This window comes from Ricinus communis, chromosome 7, assembly GCF_019578655.1.
Source record: "Ricinus communis isolate WT05 ecotype wild-type chromosome 7, ASM1957865v1, whole genome shotgun sequence".
Taxonomy (NCBI): Eukaryota; Viridiplantae; Streptophyta; class Magnoliopsida; order Malpighiales; family Euphorbiaceae; genus Ricinus; species Ricinus communis.
In genome coordinates, this window is record NC_063262.1 from 16094183 (window position 1) to 16115401 (window position 21219).

Below are 21219 nucleotides of genomic sequence, written 5' to 3' on the forward strand. Positions count from 1 at the left end.
AGTCCCTGGCTTGGTTCACTTGCTAGAAGAAACTCGAGCTCCTCCAAGACTTCTTCATTGGACAACTCGTGCTCATCTTCCATCATCGAAGGGACTTATGGAAAATCCACCAAAATTCCTCTAACCGCAACTCAAAGATCATCAACTATGTATTCTTGTTGGTAGTCTTTCGGAGGGATCATGTTTGCCTCTTCCTTTCCGGTTCTATCTCCATGTTCAAAGAGTCGTCCCGCACATAAGCATCATCGTCAAACATAATAGATAAACCAGAAAAATTCTCACCCCGAACGCAAAGTGATGGCGCTCAAATGTTCCTCGGATTCAAAGGCTTTGATGGAGTTCTCAATTGCTCTTCCGCTAGTAACTTGAAGATTAAGCCTACTTGATGTTCTATGTTGTTAATCGAGGCTTGTTGATCTTCAAGTATCCTCTCTGTTTGTTGGAATCTTTCCTCAAGACTTGTTATGAACCTCATCATCAGCTCCTCTGACACTAACTCTTCATCTTAAGTTGAAGGTGCAACATTAGGCTGCTGATGTGGTTGCTGAGATTCTGGTGGTTCTGGGCCATCTAAGCTCCATCCATAGGGTGAATGAGTACTCCACTCTTGATTATAGGTGCTTCCATACGAGTCACTTGGCCAATTGCCCGTATAATTCACCTGTTCACAGTTATAAGAATAAGGAGTAAAATCACTGCACAATGGACAATCATTACTCAAATGTAAACCACAACAAAATTCATAAAAAACTTGAGATGAAAGGATAGGAGTGGAGAGTTGATCGGTAGCCCTGCAAAACGATTCCACTCGAGCTTCTAAAGATGCACGGGTATCCCAATTTTTAGCACTCTCTTGGTTCCTAATCCCATTTTCCAATGCGTCACACAAAGAGTTTGAGTTTAGCATTGAACCTCCTTATCATTCACTATCTGAATCATAAACTTAAACTAAATAAATATGTACAAATAAAATAAAATAAATAAATAAATAAATCATTAAATAATAAGAAAGAAAAAAAATGGCTAAATTAACAAATAGCAAATTTCACTCTAGTTTTCATATAATTCCCTGGCAATGGCGCCAAAAACTTGATAGGTGCTACTCATGTTAGCTACAATCTAAGGCAGTGTACCTATCGATGCAGTCTAGCACTAATGGCAAGTATCAAGGTCGTATTCCTCGGGAAAGCGAAAGCCCAGAGTTACTCCTTTGTTCTTTGTTATATTAACCTAAAATGGATGATGAATAAATTCTAAACTAACTATTAACTACGAGCTAAGTTCTAAGGGAGATGCAGGAGTAATTGATAAGTGAAATAATCAAGACAAGAAGACAAACCCAAAGGGAATCTAAACTAGTTGGCAATCAAACAAAAGATAAAGGATCGGTGAGTCTAATTATGCTACCCGTGATTTAATTCTTAACTCAATTCAGTTTCTCTCGAGATAACCAAATTCCTAAACCTAATAACCTAAAGTTGGAATCTCTTCCTAACGATTGATTCTTAAATTAGCATTAAGCTTTAATCCGCCTCTATTAAGCTTTGTTAATTCTTAATCCGGCTAGTTAATTATCCTTATCTCTAAGCGATTATTAACCAGTTCTTGTTATTCAAAATTCCAATTGCCAAACGGATTTCTCAATCTCATAAAGCAATCTAAACATCACAATTCACAACGTCTCATGAATAATACATAATCTTATTAATACTGAAAACAAGGAGAATACAAAACCAACTCGAACAATCCAACAATATAATATCAAGCCAACATAGTAAAGAAATCCCAATGGATTAAATCAATCTAGCTAATCATGTTCATTCTCAAAATATACAAGAATTCAATTACAACAATAAGCAAAGGTAGAGAAAACCCGATTACACCCTTGGATAAGAGTAAACAGCCCTAAATCCTTTTGCTCCAATTGAATCGATTCTTGTTCCTCTTGCTCGATTTGAAAATCAATCAACGAACCTTGCCCAATCTTCGATCCTTCAAGGAAATCTGATTGAAACCTTGATCCAAGTCTCCTTTTCCTTTGGTTTCAGCTCAGAAAACCCTTAGAGAAAGAAAAATTAGGGTTTGGGACGTTCTAACCCTAGCCTCCTCTCTTTATCTTCTTTTCGTTCTTTTAATTAATACCCCCTGTCGCCTCCAACACGGCCGTGTTCCTGGCCATGTTCTCAACACGGGACGGTGTTCCTAGCCGTGTTACTCTCTATGGCCGTGCTCCCTAAAATCTACTTCTTCTTTGATGTCCAACACGTCCGTGTTTGTCCCCGTGTTAGTAACACGGCCCATGTTTGTGACCGTGTTGCGAACACGGCCAGTGTTGAGATCAACACGGCCATGTTCAGCTTCCTCATGCTCGTACTTAGCTCGTTTCGGCAGCTTTGACGTCCAATTATGCTCCAATTCTTTCCTTTTTCATCCTTTGACCTCTTTTGGACCTAATGCACACAAACATATGTATAAGGTGAGTGTTGAGACCAATTCACATCCAAATGTCCATAAAATCAATCTTAAAAACCCCATTTAGATGTGTGTATTTTACGCACATCAACAAATTCTTTCTTAGTCTTCAAATCAAGAAAAGCAAGGATGGAATATTTATCAACCAATCCAAGTATACAAAAGAACTTCTAAATAAATTTGATATGGATGGTTACAAAGTAGCAAAGACTCCCAAGAGTGTCATTACTAAATTGAAGAAAGATAACAAGGGTAAGAGCATTAATGAGAAGCTCTATAGAAGTATGATTAGATCTCTTTTATATTTAACCGCATTTAGACTCGATATTATGTATAGTGTTTGTTTATTTGCTAGATTTCAATCTTATCCTAAAGAGTCTCACTTGAATGCCATCAAAAGAATTTTAGATTATTTGCATGGCACCTTGCATGTAGGTCTTACTATCCTAGGGAAATATCTTTTGACATTATAGGACATTCGAATGCCGATTGTGTGGAAAGTATATTAGATAGGAAGAGCACTTCCAGAACTCGTCACTTGTTAGGTGAATGTTTAGTATCTTGGTTTAGCAAGAAACAAGTTTCGATTGCTCTTTCCACTGCAGAAGCCGAGTATGTGGCAACGGGTTATTATTGCACACAAATCCTTTGGATGAAGCAACAATGAAGAGATTATGGAAGAGAGGTTGATGTAGTTCAACCATTGACATTGACGGAGGCTCAAGAGGAAGACATGTTGAGCGTTCGTTCAAACGGACCTATCACGAGGGCTCGTTCCAAACCTATTGCTCAAGCCACTTCAAGCATTGTCACCAAGGCCTTTGCAAGGAATGGAGCGTCCTCAATTTCCACACCCGCCTTCATGATTTTATCATTGTCTACTTGGCATGAAAAGACTTCCTAAACTTAAACTTTCATCTTTGGTGTTGTATTGCTATTTGTTTTTATTTGTTTTAGCTTGCTTTCCTTTATTAGAAACTTTATTTGTATTAGCTTGCTTTCCGTTATTAGAAACTTAGGTTTAAGGTTCCCATATATGTGGGATATTGGTCTTGTTTTGTTTTCCTTACATTGAATTTTATACAAGGTATTGTTGAGAGCTTTGAACTTCGCCCCCTTGTTTTCGACACTACCATTCTTATTCATGCCGTCCTCATTCTTAAACACAAACATCCTTTGATCATCGTTCTTGTTTCATCTAGACTTCATTGTTACGTGGCTGTTTTTCCATCTCCGGATTGTGATAGTGGAATTATGTCCATCTTCAACCTTATGTTAGTGGAATTGTGACCATCACCTGCCGACGTCACTTGGCTCTTCTCTTCTTAACAATTGCATCCCATAATCATTCAACAAGTGAGGACTTTGCTACCTCCATCCCAAGGCTGTGTACGTGTCCACCGTCTCCTTCCCATCTTCGGATGTCTTAGTCGTCAACAAGAGAAGCATTCCTTGCCACACGTCCTGCCTAGATCCGACTCAAGCAAGCCTTCCAAGAGGCTAACGCATCAAATTGGTATCAGCTTCCAAGGGTACGACGTGTTGTTCATCATTTTCTTATTTCGATTTCTCCCATTACATTTCTGACCCTATCATGTTCTTCCATAGCTGTTTGAAACTTTCCAATCATAAACAACCAAAAATATATATATATATTCGAACCCTAGGGACTCTTTTTTGCAACGCAACACTGAATCAAACCGAGAGTTTTGTGTTTTGTGTGTAACCCTACTTCCTTGTATGCAATAGTTCTATCTTGCTTTATCATATTATCTAGCATATTGTCCTCTTGATTATTTCGCTGCATAATATATCTTGCATGAATATAAGTTCGCGGTTGTTGTAACAAGCCTACAATAATCTTCTATCTTTTGAGCAAGGTTGCATTCCACAAATACACTAAAATTTGTGTTGTTACCTTGTTTTCTTGTTTGTTACCATCACTAGTGCAGTTGAAAATTTGAGCAAGGTTGCATTCCACGAATACACTAAAATTTGTGTTGTTACCTTGTTTTCTTGCTTGTTACCATCACCAGTGCAGTTGAAAATTCAACATAAAATATATATACATATATATAATATATATATATATATATATTCACTCAAAACCGATCACAAAGATGAAAGCCGTTGGCAAAAGGATATCCCTCACTTTCTGCACTCATACATCCATTTCATGTAACACAATCTATCAACGACCTTATCTTGCATTGATTATTTGCTTTGATTTAATCATCATGGGACAATATTGCAGGCTTGATTTGGCTTGAACAAGTTATTGCATATAAGTTTACTTCTTTGCCTTGACCTCCCTCATAGATTATTTCAACTAGTTACCGGGATATTTTGTTACTTTGAGTGTGTTGGACTGTATCTTGTGCTTCTTGTAGTTGCTGCCTTCTTGTTGTTATTAACCTCTTGTTATGTCTTTGCATGGGGAGGAACTTGACGTGCAAGCGGCTGAATTGTTGGCGACGAAGGAACGTCTTTACAAGTCCGAGGCTGAGCGCATTATTCTGGCTGAACGGCTGGCCACTATGGAGCGCCAACTAGCTCACTTGACACGCCTTATAGAGGCTCAACATGGGCCTATTGGAGTGCCCCCTTCCTTAGTCCCGGACACTCCGTTAGCCACTAGTGCCGGACAACAAGTTTTTCAGCACTCCCGGCATGATAAGAGCAAGGGGCTAGCATCATCTTCACACCAACAACATGTTTATCACAAGCAGTCCAAGAGGCTGCAGTCCGTCATTGAGAGGCCTATTATCAATGACATTGATGATCGGTGGCAGCCAAGATCCAACTCTAGAGACCTCGATGACAATGGTCATTACTCGGACCATGCGGACACTCCAAGAGGCAACCACTAATCACTTGAGAGGCACAGGTATGATCACTCTAACCTTGATCCTCATTACTATGGGCGTCACTCTGTCCGCACCAACAATGCACAGCCAACCACACAGCCGGATAGAGGCCGTTCGCAGCCTACGCCCCAAGCACCTTTTAGGCTCTATTCTCCACTTGCTTTCGATGAATATGATGAAGAGGATATGCACTTGGATGGCCACGTAAACCAAGGTAACTACCACCCCCCGCTTGCTGAACCTATCGAGAACCAAGTTTATCCGGAGGGGTGGATTCCTCCTTACATCCCTACACATTTATTTTATGATAATGTTAATGCTAGTGCCTATGATGAGTATGAGAATGTGTAGCCTAGGCATAGGAGAGGTCACAATGGAGGCCGTGGGAATGCATATAACAATCACGGTGACCACGGCTTTGAGGAGAGACGCCAAGTTCAACCCAGTCATAACTCTAGACGCGACATCAAGGTAAAAATTGAAAACTTTATTGGTGAATATGATGCGGCTGTCTTTTTGGATTGGTGGCAGGCGACGGAACATGCACTTCAGCATTGTCACCATTCCGAAGAGGAGAAGGTGGAGATTTCCACTTTGCACTTCCAAGGAGCCGCATGGTCGTGGTGGCATAGAGACGTGGCCAGTAGAGCTCACATGGGACGTGAGCCTATTAGACAATGGCACCAACTTGTCTTCGTCATGACTCAAAAGTATATGCCTCCGGAATATAAGAATGAGATGAGATTGAAGATAACCTTAGCTCGACAAGGAACTCAAACACCTCTTGAGTTCTTTGCTCAACTAGAGGACTTGTATTTGAAGGCCGGCATGAGTGTGACTCCGGCAACCGTTCAAACCAGATTTATGCATGGTCTTCATGTTGATTTGAGGGAAGAAGTCGATGTGTTGCCCATCATTCAGTTCTTATTAGCCGCTTCCACTGCTCCATTTGCTTGAGGTCTGTACGGAGAGGACATGTGACTCGATTTTGTATTTTGGTAACAAGTCTGCCATTTTTCCCATGAACTACAACCTATTATATGTCACAATATGATGTGGGACTCCAAATCTGTATATCAAATTTCTTTCTATAAACCTGGCCATTTGTCTTGCCTCTACGGTAGTGAATGACTCGACCTCGACCCATTTGGAGAAATAGTTGATTGCTACTACTATATACTTATGCCCATTCAAAGGAGGGTTTATTTCTCTGATGATGTCAATTCCCTAGGCTGCAAAAGGCCATGGAGATGTTAAGTTATACAGCTTAGTCAGAGGTACATGACTTAGGTCACTGTAAAGCCGGCACTCACGCCATTTCCTTACTAAAGCTATACAATCATTTTCTATTATTAAACAGTAGTAGCATGATCTTCTTGGTCAATGCTATGTCATTCATATGAGGCCTACATACTCCTTTGTCCATTTTTCCATCACTACTTACACGTCTGCCTTAGTAACAGAATAGAGTTGGACACCTGAAGCCATTCTTATATACAACACTCCTTCGTGGCTGAGGTAACTTCTAGCCTGTATTCGTAGCGTGTACCTTCCCTTCGCAGTCGCTTCCTCGGGATACACCCTATCTTTTATAAACCTCTTCAAATCGTAGAACCATGGCTTCTTCTCTGTTCCTATCTGAACTTTCATGACCTAGTTTCCTTAATAACAGGCTGCTCCTGACTCCATGATTACCAACGGCTTTATTAGAAGTTGCCAGGGTTGTCCCACATTGACAATAGGGTAGCAAGCATATCCGCCAAATGATTTTTATCTCACTGCAAATGAATGAATGAACACTTGAAAAAATTGCAAACCAAAGTCCTGAGGTAATTGACATATGGTTTCAATCTTTCCTCTTTCACATCCCATTCTTTAATGGCTTATTAGGTCACTAGGATGGAATCCCCGTAGACCATCAACTATCTTGCTCCTCCTACCACGACCGCTTCTAATCCAAATAAACATGCTTTATACTCTGTCATATTATTAGTCACTTTAAAATCCAATCTCTTAGCCATCGGTAGCATTTCTCCTTTTGGCATGATCATAACTACTCCTAATCCTGCACCTCTTGCGTTTACAGTTCCATCGAAGTACATCTTTCATTCTTAGATCTTAATTGTAAACTCAATGTCAAACTCTATCAGGAGTACTAACCGTCAAGCCAGCTTTTTCGTAAGAGGTGGAGCTTCGAACAAATATTTCAACGGGTCTATTTTTTAAATTGCATGCACCCTATAAGATTGGAAATAATGCCTCAAATTTCTTATAGCCCATATCATGTCTAGACACATCTTTTCCACAAGGTTATACTTTGACTCATAAGGCAGCAACTTCTTAGATAATAGACCATATGCTCCATGTCATTTAGCCCACATTGTGCCACTATTGCCCCTATGGCTTCCTCTTCCAAGGCCAAGTATAAAATCAATGGTTTTCCATCTTTTGGTGGCTTCAACACTGGCGGCTTCATTAAATACTCCTTAATTTTATCAAAGGCTTTCTGATAGTGTTCATCTCATACAACGGGTTGGTGTTTCCTTAAAAGTTTGAATATAGGATCACAAATCATTATGAGCTTAGAAATAAACCTGTTGTGATTATCCTAGAAATCCTCTGACTTCTTTCTCTGTCTTCAGCGCTGGCATCTCTTGAATAGCCTTTATCTTATCCGAATCAATCTTTATTCCCTGTTGACTTACTATATGCCCCGACAGCTTTCCTGACATTATTCTAAATACGCTCTTCTTCGAATTGAGCCTCAGGTTATACCTTTCTACACATCCTAAGAACTTATTAAGAGCTTGGAAGTGCCCTTCTCTTGTTTTAGACTTTACTATCATGTCATCTACGTATACTTCCACCTCTTTGTGCATCATGTCATGAAATAAGGTGGTGACTGCTCTATGATAAGTTGCCCCCGCATTCTTTAGTCCAAAATGCATAATCTTGTAGTAGTATGTCCCACATTCAGTGATGAACAACACTTCAACTTGTCTACTACTGCCATCATGATCTAGTTGTATTAGAAGAAACCATCAGTGAAGGAATACATAGCACTTGAAGCTGCAGTATCAACTATGATGTCTATATGAGGAAGAGAAAAATCATCCTTAGGGTAATGACTTGTTTAGATCTCGATAATCCATGCATATTCTTACTTTACCATCCTTCTTCAGGATCCGGATGATGTTCGCCAACCATTCAGGATTATCGTTTATATCGAAGAAATTAGCTTTCACTTGTTTAGCAACTTCTTTATGAATCTTCTCTGCCCATTCTGGCCTTAGTCTTCTTATTTTCTACTTGATTGGCTTGATGTATGGATAGGTTGGGATGTGGTGCTCTGCTATCTTTCTATCTAAACCTAGCACGTCGTCATAAGACCAAGCAAACACTTTTTTTCTTTTTTTATTATTTTTTCTAGTTCTCTTCTCTCCTTAGGAGTTATATCATGAGTTATCGCAATGTTCCTTGGATTTTCATTTGTGCCTAAATTAAATGAGTCAATTTGTATGGAATTAATGTCAAACATGCACATGTCATCATTATCAAAATGCATACTACCATTAGGAAAAACATCGCACAAGTAAGCAAAATTATCATTCATGTCATTAATCTTTAAAAGAAAAGAAATATCATCTTTATATAGATTGGACGTTATTACATAATCATAAAATACATCAATGATTTGCCCTTCTATCAAGCTAGGTAGCTACTGTTGATTCAGCTTCTCAAGCGGAGTGGAAAATTCTTCCAGCTTTAGCTCTTCAACCTTGGTGGTGATCTTCTCATGGACCTCCTTGATGCTTAACTCGACCATCCTGTTGATGATCAGATTCTTGAATATCTTGAATCCCGCCACCTCAGTCCTAACTATGGTAACGGGTTCAGGATTCTCAAAGTAAGTCTTAGACTCCTAGACAAATATGTCTTTTAGAGTTTTACCCTTTAGTTTGCCCTCATCTTTATCCTTATGGTAACCCAGCCCGCGCCAAGTTTTCTGACTTTTGAAATCTGGCAGCTCTGCAATACCCTGCTGATTTTTGTAGCCCCATTCCAGGCATAAAACCTATCTTTTATTAACACGCTGGCTACTTTAAGATCCATGTAGTCCTCGTAGAGAATAACAACTTGGAATCTAGTAGGGGCTTCCAACTCCTACGCTACTTCCTAAATAGCCAAGACAACCTTACCACCTTCGGCGATAATAGTCACTATTTCACCTTCATGAGGGAACTTCACCTTTTGGTGCATAATGGGAGGCACTCCTAGGGTATGGAACCATGACCTACCCAATAACAGTGCAACAATTATTAGGATGTCTAAGATAGTGAATTCCATCCATGATTGGATAGGACCCATCTTTACCAATGCTAAGAACGTTTCTTACAGGTTTCTCTTCATCTTGTTATAAGCCCTTATCACCATATTTGATGGCTTTAGATCTTTCGCAGTGATCCCTAGTTTAGGGAGTATGTGATGAGGACATAAAATGATGGTTGACCCATCATCTACCATCACACATAGTGTCCTTTTTCTTTGACTTCTACTATTATATAAAGAGCTTTGTTATAGTCTCTCCTTTCAAGTGGTAAGTCTTCATCCGAGAAAGTGATTATCCCAGTGGTTTTATTAATTACCATTTTGATCATTTCCTTGAGGGTAGCTGTTGTGTTAATGCATACATTGGACAAGGAACGGATTAAAGCCTTCCTGTGATATGATGAGTGCATTAACAGCTCCCACATGTCGGCAGTCTTCTTTTCCTTCTTCAGCTACTCTAGCAACCCATTATCCCCTTCATGAGCCTTTTCAACCTGCTTCAGTTCTTGAGCCCCTATGTCCTTACCCACTGGCTTGGATTCTTTATCGGAGTCACTATCTGCCTAAATATCCTTTACCTAGCATCTTGGACCTCACTCTCATCCTTAGAACTGTACCAGATATCTATAGCTATGATCGACTTCTTTTCTCCTTCCTTCCAAACCTCCAAAAGATAAGGCTCACAGGCTGTTTTATCCTCTAACCCCCAGCCACTTGGCACAATATCCTCAATTCGAATGTCAGCTAAAGGAGACTTCGAATAGTGGACCTTAAAGTTGTATTTGCCTGAGACTGTCCTAATTCATATCGAGGCAGTTAATCAACCTGCCATTCTCCATAATCAATCAAGTCTTGAATCTTATGCTTGAGACGGTTGCATCGGCCCGTCACATGCCCGAAAACCTGGTGATACTCACAATACTGACCATTTTTTAGGCTTAGGACTATCCTTAGGCGATTGGGGCTTAAGCTTCCCGCTCCATTTTAAGTGACGGAACACTATGGGCAGTGGGGCCCCCAGCTCGGTAAAAGTTCTTTGTGGGCTCAGGTTGAGGTATGTCCTTGAAAGAGTTCACAACCTCCTCTTCACTGAAGTCAGGGGTGATCATGGACACTTGGTTCGGCGGCAGTGTGTTATAGTAGTTCGGTAGGGGGTTTCTTCTAGTACTGGGCTAGTCTAGTCGGTCAATTTTTCAGCATTAATAGGGTCTTGAATTTAATGTTTTAGCCAGATGTAGTTATCTGTGTGGTGGCTGGGTGCTTGGTGGAAGTTGTAGTAGGTATTGGATTTATAGCCAGGTGCATTTAGATTTGGTGGGTCTTCAAGGATGGTTGGTTGGAGCATACCATTCTACACTAACCTCTCGAAGATCTTTGAGAGAGATTGTCTAAAGTTGGAGAACTAAAGCATGGTAAAGCCCATTAGGTCTATATTAATTTTAGATTTTAGGTCCGTTTACCATTAATTAGCCTACTGGACTATAGTCTTCATGTTGGGTCCAATTTTAAGGCCTAAAGTCTATGTGGCTCATTTTACTTAGTCAATCATGTTATACTTATTTAATATAGAGTAAACCAAAAAAAAATCAAAAAATAAAGTGCATAAAGTAAATCTAGCTATTACAACCCGCCTAGCTATTGCTTTGGTTGATGTTTTTGGCAGTTTCCTCCTCGATTTGATTGCCCCTGAGCCGATCCCACATGCACAAGTGATAAAAGGTCAATTAAAGACGTGTAAAATTAAATTAAAAACATAAAAGGCATAGAATTGAATAGAAGTCCTAAGCAGAATATGCGAACCCTAGAATGTTTAAACTAATAGTAAACAAAATATCATATTTTGATCATGCGATCCTGAAACATTTAACTACAAAGAATTACAGATCTAAGCTAAAACCCTAATCATATTACTAACAATTAAAAAAAACACAATAAAAACCCTACATGTTCTTATTATTATATTCAATTTAAAGCAATGTTCTTATTATCATATTTAATCCCAACAATGTAATCACAAAAAGACATATTCTAATCACATAAAACATATAAATAAATAAAAATAAAACCTAATCATGTTTTTAAAAAAGCATAAAAAGGACCAATTTTGGAAGATGATATGGATGATGGTGGATGTTGGGGAACTCTCAAGTTGTCGTTGTAGTTGATTGTTCTGCGAGTCTTAGGAAGCGATGATGTAGTGGAATCGAAAGTCGGTTGAGGATCCAGTGCTACTTAGGATATGAAAAAAGCTTTTGTTGTTCTCTTCAAAAACTTTCTAATTCTGTTAGTTCTTTCTTAGTGTCTAAACTCTTTGTATCTTCTTTCTTAAAAGTGTATCGGCTGCTAAAAGTTTCTAAGAGTGTGCAGGTATGCCCCCTCCTAGGAGTTAAGTATATATTTATAGAGCTAGAGTTTGGAAAAACCCTAGGAATAGATCGATATATTTTAATCTTTTAGAGATTATCTCATATAAAATCAAATAAAATCTCGTGTTTATCAACGAAAGTCTTTCTAGAAAGTCATTTTAGACATTAAAATGCTAAAGAATGACGTTGGATCAAGAAAACCATAAATTGGCACTGTGGAGAGCCGATCGGCTCTGCGCATAGCTGATTGGCTCTAAAAAGCAAAAGTTGATAAATATTTATAATTTAGTCCCTAAACTTATGAAAATCATCATTTTGACCCTCAAACTTCACTTTTCTTGACAATTAAATCCAAATTGATTACAGAAAGGCAATTTTGATTAGATTAAACTCAATTCTAACCTTGGATTCTCCCATCCTCCATCTCCCGAGAACCGAGGAAGGCAGTAACTTTCATCATATAGGGTTTTCCGTAATTCCCTCGATATCTAGATCCGGAAAATGGGTGCTGACAAAAAGTGTATTAAATCTCATTTATAAATTTCATATTATGATCAAAATAATAACAACAGTCGTGTAACAAACGGGTAAACCACTAGTTTTCAATAATTGTTGATTGTTGTGGTTCGTATAATTGGCCTTTTTGAAGATGATCTTTGGCTCTTTGCAAATTCTTTTAGCAAATTACTACATCAATATATAAGAATATAAATAAAAAGGTTCAGTGTCTTTTAACCGGCTGTTCTTTTTTGTCAACATTACTAATGACCTATAGGTTCGCTTACTTGACTTATGAAAGATAATGGGGTTATTCAGAAAGGAAAAGGCGCAATTATACAATACATTCGTAGAAATTACAAAAGAAAAGATTTATACAATCGTAAAACAAAATTTGTAAAAGTGATTTTTAAACTTTAAAACTTTTTAGATTTTTACAATCTTAAAAGAAAATTTTTAACTACCGCATTAAAATTTATTTTAGTCCAATCAGTTAGAATAGAACGAGGCAAAGCAGATTGGTGAGGCATAATTCTGGTACTTCCTAAAGATTGTTGGAGAGTCTGAGATGCTTCTATGACATTAGAATTTAGATGGTGAATGATCTTTTTACGAGCCATTACCTTTTGTTCAAAAATTATATTATTTCAAGCCTTCCAAAGCCTCCATAAAGTAAAAACCAGCTGAATTAAAGATTGACTAGATGGATCCAGTTAATGCAGGCCCTCTACAAGACCAATGCAGCACATTCTAAAGTTAGGAAAAGTTATATGGTTTGGTCAAAGACCAAGAGAGGTAAGCCGCCAAATAACTTGAGCAAATTGACAGTGGAAGAAAATATGCATAAAGGTTTCAGGGCCATCACATCTAGGACACAATCGTAAATGGCTTAATCTTGTTGCAAGAAGGGAGCCAGCATGAAGGGCATTATTTAGGCATTTCCATAGAAAAAAAACTTTACATTTATTAGGGATGCATAACTTCTAATGTTTTCATTTTGCTGGCTTAAGCAAGGATTTGGAGATGAATTATTTAGCCAACTAAGATAAAAAAAAAAAAAAAAAAAAAAAAAAAAAACCTACATTAAGCATAATATCCTGAGCTTGCTGAGAAACTAACTGATTTCTAAAAGTGCCATATAATATGATCTTCAAGGGTAGAGGCACTAATGGGAATTTGAAGAATTTTTACTGCTTGTATCGAAGTGATGCTCTGCCTGACAAGGTTCACCTTCCATGACTTAAAAGTCTGATCATATAGAAATTAACAAAATGCTTATTTGATCTACTATTTGGCTGCATAACTACTTTAAAAGGTTAATCAAAAGGGATCCAAGGATCCCCCAACACTGATATAGACTGACCATTACTAAGCTACCAATGCAAACCTTTAATCAATCGATCTCTTCTTGCCAAAAGACTTCTTCAAGCCATGAGGGATTATATCCTTGGGAAGCTTGGAGAATGGAGCGACTATGAAGAATATTTTCCCCTCATTACTTGAGCCAGAAGAGACTAAGGATTTGAAAAAATCCTCTAAACTTGTTTAGCTAGAAGAGAGATATTAAACCCCTATAAATCTTTGAATCCCATGCCTCTCAAAGATTTACTCGTGGACAGATGAGACCAAGACTTCCAATATGTACGTCTTTCATTTTGAGTTATTGTGAGCACAGCTTTTCAGGGTCTGCCCCATGTGGTATGCGACCACGTCACTATGTCGAACCCATTTTGAAATGAGTTGTCTAGGAGGACTTAAAGGATCACAACAAACATAGTGACTGTGAATTATCGTAGAAGACTAGGAGTACCACCGGGAAAAGATTATCGAGACAATCGAGAAAGGCAAAAGATGATGACTCAGATTCCTCATGGAGAACCTAAGTTTTCCCTTCCTTAAATTATAAAGATTTGGGTTCAGAAAGCTAGGTACACACTAGAAAAGGATTAGGCACCCTAATATGCAGGGACACAGAGTCTAGCCTCCACTAAGACTCTAAGGCTTTTTGTTTCCCTAATCGAACTAACCTAGCTTGGTTACTACCCATTTTATTACAAGGAAATTTCATTATCTTTTTATTTAGACATGTATAATGTGAGGGAAAGAAGATACTAACTTAGCATGCATCTACCTAAAGGAAAGGCACATTGGCGTCACTACCTTAGGTTTTATCTAATATGTGAAGGTGACCAAATAGGAACCAATTTTAATTTTGCATTTGGGTGCCGAGTTCATTTTATCTTTAGTAATTAGGTGCATGAAAATGGAATGTAGGGACTCCCATTGGCGAGTTGATTTATTTTAGTAGGCATGTAAGATGATCAATCAACCTTAATTCGGTTTACCTTTAGCATGTGAGTGAAAACTAAGCATACCTAAATATAATTAAACTCAATCCAAAGAAAGGGGAAGAAGGAAATAAGGGATACAAAATGGATTAACAATGATAAAAGAGGATTAACTAGCATCCCAATTAAACTTAAACACATAAATACATAATCATGCAATAATTCCTAAATTAATCCTAAACTAAGGGGATCCTCATTAGAGAGAATTAAGCCCACTTGGCTAATTAAAACTATACTAAAATACAAAGTTAGTCGCTTTCAATACCCATTAAGGCAATAAAGATGCAATTAAACACACTTAACATATAAATTACTCTAAACATACTAAAAATAGAAACTTGACATATGAAACCTAAAGCTAATTCCTCGTGGAAATAAAATAAAAAATCAATTTGATTATTTAACCCTAATCATGCTCCTAATCATAGAATTAACATAATTAACATACAAGTTACATTTAAAGCCTAAAACATGCTAAAATAGCTACTTTAACATCTAAAGTCACGAACTTTAAGCATGTGACTCAAAACCCTAGCATTTATAAAACAATACGAAAACAAACATGTTCTTTTATCCCTAAACATGTCACTAAGTATGCCAATAAAGCACTAACACATGATTAAGCTAAATAACTTAAACACATATTAATCTCAAAATAAACCTAAAACATGTTAAATAATCCAAAACTACTCTAAAACATACTGTATACACCATTAGCGTCATAGAAAACACATTATTCAAGCCATAATCATAAAAAAGAACAAAAAAGTTGAAGCTTCCAAGCTTCTGTAAGCTTACCCTGTGTGGGGTAAGCACACGGAAGTTTCTAAGCTTTTACTTTTTGTGCTTTTTGGTGCCTAACAGCTCACAAAATCGGCAAAAATGATGATGTTAAGTCAAAACATAAAAAAATATGGATAGCGAATAGGTTTAGCTTCGGATTTAGCCCTCAAGACCTTTGAAAACTTCCAATGAAAGGGTGACTTTGGAATAGAAAAGGACTTGGCTTGAACTCTTAAGAAACCAAGAGACACTAGAAGGCTTTTGAACCTCTTAAGGAACTTGCAAAATAGAAGTTTTAATGTGTAGAGAGGAAATGGGAGTGTCCTTTAAGTGTTTGGTTTTGAAGGTGGGTATAAAGTTGATAGAAATGGGTTGTTTTAGGTGTTTAAATGAGTAAAGGTAGGGACCTGGAAATGGTAATATGCTTTTTATTGTTGAAAGGGTTTTCTAGTTGAGGTGTTAAGGTGCTTAAGTGTGTTTTCTGATATGGTGTGTGTATGTGATGAGTGTCTTTGAAGTTGGAGAGTGTGCAAAGAAGTAAAAGAAGAACTTTAGGATTTTGTGTATATTGAGAGGGGGTTTCTAGTTCCCTTATCTCAAGTCTTGACCAAGCTGCAAGAGCTCTAGCTGTTAAATCCACCCTTCATAAGGCTAGGGGTGACTCAAATGGGTAATGACCCAAATGCATACTACAAGTATCACCAAATGCCCGACCACAATACTGACCTCTGCTATGACTTGAGGAACAAGGTTCAGAAACTCATCGAAGAGGGGCGACTCACCAATCTTCAGTGAAGGCCTCCTTATTTTCATTTATTTTATGACTTTGATAAATAATACTTCAGTTTGTTGTAGGGGACAATCAATGTTGTTTATTTTTATGTATGGATACTTTGCTTGATGTTAATTTACATTCTTAATGATTATCCTGCATGCATATGATTCCATGTTATATCATCTGTTTAATTCAAGTATAACTGACTCCTTTGAAGAGGTTTTGTTTATAGCCTGCCTAACTCCCGACAAGAGAATGAGAATAATAAAAAATATTAAATAATAAAAAGATAAAATTGCTTTTGCCTAATCCCATAAAACAGGTTGTAGGCGGTGGTTTCGGGTGCATACGCAAGTGTCCTTAGCGACTATGGTACTACAAGACTTTTCAACCTAATCGGGAACATGTTAACCAGTCATAAAGACTAGCGCAAAGAAAGGGAGTCGCCACCTACGTAAATCACTAAGACATTTTTACTTCTTACGTGACATAACTAGATTCCTTAAGAAAACATCACCACATCTAGAGATAGATTTAGAAACCAACTTCTTTAATTGTGTATTCTTACCTTTAATTTTGTTCAGTTAATAATCTATTCCTTATAAGTATGATAAAATATTTCTACTCATAATCAATATAGTATGGCAGGGGTCCAACAAGTTCTAGTCCAATTTTATTTAAGCCTCTCTCAACCCTTACTTGATACTTACTCTAATTAGCTACTGAATTACATATATTAAAGCTCACTTAGTCCAGCTCATTTTATTATGAAATCCAAATTTACCATCCTTTAATTCTAAATGGACTACTTTTTACATACAAAGCCTGTTTTTATTTTCAAAGTCTAAATCTAATTTTACATGTTATATATATACAAAACCAAGAAAAGCAAAATACATACAGCCGATTGACTGTACGAAGAGCCAATCAGCTCTAGAGTTGAATCCTAAGTCAATCGAGCTTTAGGCAGACAATAACTCTAGAACTCCTACATAATTGATATGCACACACAAATAAGCATGAAAAATCAAGTAATATGTGTAAAATAAGCAAAATAAAGAGAATAGACAATATTTAGAGTGAAAATAATGGCAACAAGATTTAAATAGATGGACAATAGATAATTAACATAAAAGATAGATTTTAACAGATGGCCAGCTAAATTTGGCAACTTAATTAAAATTTTAAGAGATTGACAGCTTAATACATAATCATGCAATTCGCAGGAAATATGGTAAAACTTAGACCTAATCATGTAGACTTTATTAGATTCAAAATTCTAACATGTGGGCTTATTTAATCATAATATAGTCCATTTGTTTCAAAATTCTAAACACATGAACTGATCTAAAGCAAAATTCTCAAAAACATTAAGACCTAGATCTATGTATTGAAATCAATAAAGACAAACCCTAAACATTTTACTAAAACACATAAAAGGAAAATAATAGAGGAAGATGATGAGATGTAAGAATTCTATAAACCCTCAGGTTATCACTGTATTGAGCAGATCCTCGAGTCTCAAGAGTAGAGGAGGAGGTTGATCCAAAGATTGGATGGGAATCCAAAGTATTTTAGGATTTATTTTTGCTTTTTAAAATCTTAGTATTTTACCAAAGAATCTTACTGATTAAGCCCTTAATGCACTATCAAATAGACACTTAAATATAATATTAGCTACATTAAATTTGGATATTAAGATCAAAATAAAGGTTAATTGACTCTTAGGTCAACACGCTCATCATATCTTGAAGACCATTCCTCAACATAATACACGTCTTGATTTAGAGACTACGCCCATCACATCTTGAAGACCACCCCTCAAAATAACTATACGCCTTGATTTAAGGACTACGCCCATCATCTCTTAAAGACCACCCCTCAAGATAACTATATGCCTTGATTTAGGGACTACACCCATCACATCTTGAAGATTGATTTAGGGACTACGCCCACCTCAAGATAATTGTATGCCTTGATTTATGGACTACATTTGTCATATTCTAAAGACCGCCCTTTAAGATAACTATGTGCCATTTGGGAAGAGGTCTCAAGGGATCACGACAACTGCGGTGACTGAGAATTATTGAAGAAGACTATGAGTTGCCACTTGGGTAAAATAACTGGGACAAATATAGAGGGGCGTAGGATGGCAGCTTGGATTCCTCGAAGAGAGCCTAACTTTCCCCTTTCCTGAATCAGAGATTTGGGTTCGAAAATTTAGGTACGTGCTTGAATGGGGTTAGGCACCCTAACATGGTGTGACACAAAGTCCGGCCTCCACTAGGCTTTTAATTTTCTAATCGTACTAACCTAGCTTGGTTGCTACCCATTTTATTACGAAGGGCAATGGTGGTGCAATGTGGACCTCATGACGTGGAGGATGCAGTCTATTACCTTGGTAAGTAGTTGTTGCCATATGAGTCAAAGTACAATCTCATAGAGAAGACTTGCTTAGCTATGATATAGGCTATGAGGAAGTTAAGACACTATTTTCAATCTTATAGGGTTCAAGCAATTTCAAAAGTAGACCTGCTAAAGTATCTATTCAAAACTCCATCTCTCATAGGAAAACGGGCATAGTCTCTAAAACTAGACAGGTGTGATCCCGAATCAGATGGGCACGGTCCTTAAATCGAAGTCAGATAGAAAGTCTGCACCAACTCGGGCCTACAAAGCATAGCTTCTAGTCAAAATCATATTCTTTTTTTCGTATCCTTGATATTTATGGTTTGTCTCATTTTATTTATCATATTTATGCTTATAAATCTCAACAAATCGGAAGCAAACTGTTAGTACCCGTTTTTCGGATCTAGATATCGAGAGAATTATGAAAAACTCGATGATAAAAGTTATTATTTTTCTCAAGTCTCGAGAGGTTAAGGACAGTTGAATCCCAATTAAGGTTGTGAATAATTGAACCAAAAATTTTATTTTAAAATCAACTTAGACTAAATTGATAGAAAAATTAAGTTTGAGTGGTAAAATTATAAATTCATAAAGTTCAAGGACCAAAGTGTAAAATGCACCAAAATTTTGCAATCCCTGAGCTAATCGGCTCTGCATACAGGTGAATCGCCTGTACCCAGAGCTAATCGGCTCTGCATTGAGCAGGTCGACTCTGTGTAGAGCCTGTACACAATCTCGATTGGCCCCGAATTTGAAATATGATGTTGTTTTGTGTAATTTCTCACTTTAAAATGTCAAAACTAATGAAAATATATCTTCTAGAATATTTTATTAATAAATATTTGAATTTTTAACGATAAACATTCCTGATAAGTCCAAAAATTAATTTCTTAATTATGGATATTTATCTAAAGTTAAGAATGTATATCAAAGGCTTTTAGGGTTTCTTAAACTTTTTTTATAAATAGAATAGGAAGCCCTGAGCTTAGAAGTTGGCAACTGTTAACAATTCTTGGCAATTCTTAGTAATTTTTAGGCAATAATCAAAAGAGAGAACTTGAGTAGGTTTTTGAGAAAAAACACACATTCCTAAGAATCAAAAAACCCTAAACACTCTAGATTTATACCCCATATTCGATTCAACCTTATCCTTATTACTTGAGACTCGAAGGTCAACACAATATGGTGATAACCTGAGAGTTTCCAAATCCAGCATCATCAACATCTTATATATTTTTATGATTCTTTGCTATTACTAATGATAGGGTTCATATGATTGTCTTCTTAATATTTATCTTCCATATGTTATATATGTTTAAAATTAGGTTTTGCATGTTTATATGGTATTTATGGCTCCTGAATCTTGAAACGGATAACATGTTCTCCTTAGAATTTTGAATTTAATAATCATAAATATTGATCAATATGTTAGGTTTGCCTCCTTATTGATGTTAACCATGTGTTTGATGCAAGTGTAACTAGAATCCATCACGATAAAGGGTGTTCATGTATTATATGTCTTGTTCTTTTACCAATTTGATCTATCTTTATGAAAAAGTTACATGTTTTTGTGTGTATACTAATCATCTTTTCATTGTTTTATGCATGTATATCGAGTTTCAGACGGTGAAGCATCAAATTAAAGCAAATCGGCCTAGTGAGACACCCTAGAGCTATTCCGCTCTATGCACAACCAATTGGTTGTGCATAGAGCGAATAGCTCTAGGTGTCTCACTAGGCCGATGGTTGTGCATAGAGCCGATTGGCTCTGTGACCCGGCCAACTAGCTATTCGCCCCATATATGTCCTATTTTGTAAATTTCTAACCCTTTTTTTTATTTTTTTCCATTTTTGACCTAGATTAGTCTTTTTTTAGTTTATTAGTTGTTGGAAGGGTTGTAATAATTTAGACTGACTGCTACCTTTATTTTTGCCTTATTTTTACTTTATTTTAATGGATGAATGACAAATTATTGTTGTATGATTGTTAATCAAAATTGAACACCTAGACATAGGCTTAAAATCTAGGCTTTGCATATAAATTATATAAAAAAAAAAAAAAAAACTAATATTTAACATGTTTGACACTAGTCTTTTGACCGTATTGATTATACAGAATGAATTAGTAGTTAGTTTTATAAAGACTTAATAAGATTTTCATATAATAAATAATACGAAGACAAATTTATGTATTAGACCAAAATTCAGAGGTAAATAGTATTTAATACTAAATACTTTAAAATACTTATATTTAAAGCCACATTATTGAATTACTATATAATTCAATTTTAAATTATTAAAATGAAATACATATTTATAGTTGGAGTTATTGTTTTTAATACTATTTTATTAAACATTGGAATTAAACTAGA